Source organism: Elephantulus edwardii, unplaced genomic scaffold (assembly GCF_000299155.1).
Source record: "Elephantulus edwardii isolate Elephantulus edwardi_28Jun2011 unplaced genomic scaffold, EleEdw1.0 scaffold00001, whole genome shotgun sequence".
Taxonomy (NCBI): domain Eukaryota; kingdom Metazoa; phylum Chordata; class Mammalia; order Macroscelidea; family Macroscelididae; genus Elephantulus; species Elephantulus edwardii.
Genome location: NW_006399751.1, coordinates 26,327,141 through 26,332,809, shown reverse-complemented (window position 1 = coordinate 26,332,809; position 5,669 = coordinate 26,327,141).

The window sequence follows — 5,669 nt, the reverse complement described above, 5'->3', positions numbered from 1 at the left end:
GAAAATTGAGATTAAAAGAGGTTTGTTAAATTCCCTCTAATCAATCACCTGTAAGTGGCAGAACCAATAATTTAAGCAAAGAGTTTTACTATAATTTTTATAACACTACGTCTAAATATTTTTTATTCAATAAATTTATTCCACAATGGGGGTAAAAATAGTGGTATTACTTTTAGAATACAGATAACTACAATTGGTACCTTCTCTGAAGCTTTTATTACTTCGCAATAAAGCTTGTGAATATTAATTTTTTAATTTTTTTTATTTTTTGTGTGAATATTTATCAGAACACTTAAAGAAATGAAGACATAACAAGCCTATTTATTGACTTTCACATATGAATATTTTCTAAAATTTCTAGTTTGATTACAACTCTTAAAAACCTAGTGAGTTTGATTTCCTTTTTGAAAAGGAAAAAAACAAAACACAAAACCAAACAAACCAACAAAATCACACAAAATTCCCCACAGAATCCTATATCTTAATAAACATTATTTCCATCACAGGTATTTTTGTTGTTGTAGTTATGTATCATCAAGTTAGAGTCAATCCATAGCTGACCCTCAGAGCTAGTAAATTTCATTGCAGGAGATTGTCCACCTTTCTCCTACTAAGCAGATGGATCCAACCTCATTCATGCTTTTGGGCTGACAAGGTGACTGCAACAACAGGCTCAAGTGTCTCAGCTGGTGAGGATGGCACAGAAAAGGACAGGATTCAGATGCGCTCTTCATAAAGCTGCAACCTTGTGGATTACCTTTGGGTTAGTAGCATATCTTTACCACTAAGTTACAAGACTTCTTCAGGTATTTTGTTGCTGTAGTTGTTACATGTCATTGAGTCACCTGAAACTATAGCGACCCTGCAATTGGTCTTTTGATTTCCTGATTTATGATAGCAAGAGTGCTGATTATGGAGCCGAGGAAGCTGAAATTAACAACTTCAGTCTCTTCTCCATCTGTCATGGGGTTGCCAATTGGCCCAGTGGTGTGGATCTTTGTCTTCTTGATGTTGAGTTTCAATTAATATTGAAGACTACAGTCCTTCACCTTCTGCAACAAAGGTTTCATGTCCTACTCACTTTCAGCAAGCAAGGTGTGTCATCTATACCTCTGAACTGTGCCCTATCTTCAGCCAGTCTTGCTATCTCCGATACACCTACCCCCATTACCCTAGTTACTGTGTCAATCCATCTCATTTGAGGTCTTCCTCTCCTGTGTTGTCCCTCCACCCATCCAAGCATGATGTCTTTCTCCAAGGACTGGTTCCTCCTGGCCACTTGCCCAAAGTATGTGAGACAGAGCTTTAAGACCCTTGCCACCAAGAAGCATGGTCTCACCCTCTCCAAGACAGACCTAGTTGTTCTCTTGGCAAGCCATTGTATGTTCAAGACTCTTCTCCAGCAGCACAACTCAAAGGCATCAATTCTTCTGTCACTCTTAGTGATTCATTGTCCATCTGTCTGATGCATAACAAGTAATTGTGAATACTATGGCCTGAATCAGACACACCTTAGTCTCTAGACTGACATCATTGCTCTTTAACACTTTGGAGAAGTCCCTGACAGCAGATTTCCCTAATGAAATTGCCCTTTTGATTTCCTAATTTATGATACCAAGAGTGCTGACTATGGAGCTGAGCAAGCTGAAATTAACAACTTCAGTCTCTTCTCCATCTGTCATGATGTTGCCAATTGGCCCAATGCTGTGGATATTTATCTTCTTGATGTTGAGCTTCAATTAATATTGAAGACTACAGTCCTTCACCTTCTGCAACAAAGGCTTCAGGTCCTACTCACTTTCAGCAAGCAAGGTTGTGTCATCTATGTAATGCAGGTTGTTGCTGAGGTTTCCTCCAAGGCTGATGGTACATACTTCCCCATAAAGGTAATTTAGGGGTTAAATTATTCCTAAAGTCAGGACTTATACATATTAAAATTCTAGTACTGTTTACCATGAAAACTACCTAGAGGGATGATATTTGCTGTCCTTAGGTTTTTGAGGTTTTTTTGGTGTTTTTTTTAAGAAACATTGTCTCTTGAGAGGATTTTTTGCAGAATATTATCAGACATTTTGTTTAGTAAGTGGGGCATTCTATTCTGTTAATTTACATAATGCAGTCTCCTTTGGAATATGAAGTAAATCCTGGTGCTGTAACAATGTGTAATTTAGGGGACTACTGACCAAAAGGTGTACAGTTTGAATTCACCAGACTCTTCATGATAGAAAAATAGGTGGTGTCCTTCTTGTAAATCCTTAAAAGGCCCAATGGAGGGTCAATATTAAGCAGACTCATACAAGATTTTTTGGGTTTAAAAAAAGTCTTTTTCAGACCAATTTTGGGGAAATGGTGATTATATGAACATAGAAATACTTCTTTGCATTTTTCTTGAAGCATGAAAATGTTTTTCTTTTTAAATATATAATAACAAATTCTAAACATTCTCTTTGGTATATTTACTACTTGTGTTAGTGAACACAAGGGGTTCTTCCAAGTCACTTGCCAACAAGACAGATTGTAACATCCAGAGGTCTTTATAGCAGATCTGGGAGAGCAGAGAGAATTTTCTCAAAAACTGCCTCCAATTTTAAGGATGGTTGTTGATTTTTTTTTTAATACTTAGGTTAAGTACTAATCTATTAATATATTACTACTATTAGTTCAAAGTTATATTCAAAAGAATAGATTACATACAGTTACTAGTAAACAGACAACTTGAAGTACAGTTTGCATATATATTGCTGAGAAAAATGCCATTTCAAAAGACAAATGCTAGTTCAGGAAAGTTACATTTCCTTTCCCTTTCCCAGTAAACAGACATTTTAAGGTAATCAGCATGACTTCAGAGAAGTCAAAACAGGATTTGATCAGGGCTGGCTTTGGCGAGCACTGTGGCATTTGGACGGGGGCGGGCTGGGAGGAGGGTGGAGAGAGTGGTGCAGCAATGGATGGGTGGAGGCCCAGGATCTCTGTGGATGTTTGTGAAAATTAATAAAATATAATTATAGAAAAAAAAAACAGGATCTGAGAACAATACAAATGTTAATTAGATTGTTCAACCAGTTTTGCAGATTGGAAACCCAGGATGACAAGTTTTTCAGAGCTTTACCATGTGCTTGAATAATTCTGAACTTATTAATCTTACCCTATCACTTACTTGACATAAAAAAGCTAATTGATCGCACTGCTTCATGTAACTTCTGACTTTTCATGTTTCAGTAAGAATCTAGTGTAGTAGAAATAATACTGAAAGCAAATTAGATATTGGAATTCTTTTTGAAATAATACTTAGCTACCTTATTCTTTCTGATTAGCTCTTAGAAAATAATTTTGGAATATGAAAGTTTAGAATTTGAATGATATATTATAAAATGCTTTTTCTACTTTGTGACATAAATAAGGGAACACTGCATGTTTCAAAAGCTGGAAGGGTATACGCAAGGGATGTGTCCTATCTCTTCAGTATTTTGGAGAGGTCCTTGACAGCAGACATTCCCAGTGCAATTTGTCTTTTGATTTCCTAGCCACTAATGCCAAGAGATTGTAGAGACAAGCAAACCATAGATATTAACAATTTCAATCTCTTCACCATCTATTGTGATGGTGCCAGTCTGCCCAGTGGTGAGAATCTTTGTTTTCTTGGTGTTGAGCTTCAATCTACATTGAAGGTTGCAGTCCTTGACCTTCTGCAGCAAGGACTTCAGATCCTCCTCAGTTTCAGCAAGCAAGGTTGTATCATGTGCATAACACAGGTTGTTGAGGAGTCTTCCTCCAATCTTTATGCCACACACTTCCTCATACAGCCCAGCTTCCCAGATAATATGTTCTGCATATAGATTGAAAAGGTTTGGAGAGATAGGCCACATCCTTGGCATACACCCTTCTCAATTTTGAACCATTCACTGTTTCCTTTCTCTGTTCTCATGTCTGCCTCCTGGTCCAAGTGTGGGTTTCACATTAGCACGATCATTCTTCTCAGAGTCAGCCACAGTTTGTTACGATCCACACAGTCAAATGCCTTTGCATAGTCAATCAAACACAGACATTACTCTGGTAGTCTCTGCTTTCAGCCAAGATCCATCTAACAGTAGCTATAATATCCATAGTACCACAGCCTCTTCTAAACCCAGACTGCACTTCTGGCAGCTTTCTGTTGATGTGTTATTCCAGTCGTTTTCAGATAATTTTTAGAAGAATCTTGCTTGCATGTGATAATAATGATATTGTTTGATAATTTCTTCACTCTGTTGGATCACCTTTCTTTGGAATGTAAACAAATATAGATAGATCTCTTTATTTCCTACTGGTCACTTCAAATTTGTCTGTGTGAAGAGAGACTTTCTGCCTACTGATTATTTTCCCATTTAGTGTACAGTTATCAGCATATATTTCAAAGCAGTCCTCCTAAAATGATCCATTAGTATATATCCTTTCTATTACGCCAATTTTTAAATTGCAGTATTATATAACCTAGTTTTTAGTGGGAAAGTTATCAGATTTCCTGAGAGGAAAACAGAAGCTAGAGCTTTAAAAGATGTTTCATTTATCTCAAGATTAAAAAAAAATCTAAACATGCTCTGTTTCTGGTGAAATTCCGTTTATATCTCATTTTCTTTGTATTTTATCATTATCAGGTTTGTGAGCAATAATACATAAATATATTTACTTGCATCATAAAATCAGAATACTTAAAACCACATAAAATAAATTTGGAAAAAATGCAAATGTTCTACTATGCTGTCTACTTATTAAGCTTGAAAAAGAAGACTTTTCTAACTTATTAAAATATAGAAGTTATTAAATGATATATTTTTGTAAATCATCTGAAATATTTTTAAAATTCTATACAGTTTCAATTTTTTAAAAAAAATTGTTTCTTTTAAAAAAATGACCTTGTCCACGGATACTTTGTAGATGTCTTTTAAGGCTCTTTAAGATCATTCTGTCATACTAGTGTTGTTGTTGCTGTTGTTGTTATGTGCTGTCAAGTCGCCAGCGACCCATAGTGGCCCTATGTACAACAGCTTTGAAGCCTGCCCTGTCCTGAGCCAGTCTCACTGATTTCAATGCACATAACCCCATTGCCCCATTGTCTCAATACTGTATCAGTTCCTCTCATCTGGGGTCTTCCTCTCCTGTGCTGTCCCTCCACCCTTCCAAGCATGATGTCCTTCTCCAAGAACCAGTCCTTCCAGGTCACATGCCTGGAAGTATGAGAGGCAAAACTTCAAAACCCTGGCCTCCAAGGAAAAACTTGGTTCCACCCTTTCCAAGACAGATATATTTATTTTCTTGTTAGTCTATAGTATGTTCAAGACTCTTCTTCAGAACCACAACTTAAAGGCATCAATTCTTCTGTCATCCTTAGTCACTGTCCAGCTCTCTGATCCATAGCAAGTAATTTGGGAAAGAATTTATTTTATACTAAATTTAGTTTTTAGTTTTACTTTTTTGCCTAATGTATAAGGTGGTTATTTCAGATACAGTTGTTTTGTGTTACAGAGTCAGAACCAATTCATAGCTAATACTGCAGAGGCTTTTAAGAAATAGTTGTGTGGAGGATTACTGAACTTCTTCCTCAGGAACAGCTAGTGGATTTGAACCACCTACAAGGCTTCTTTTTTTCTGAAAAACAAGATTTTTTTTCTGAAACTATTCTTCATTTATAT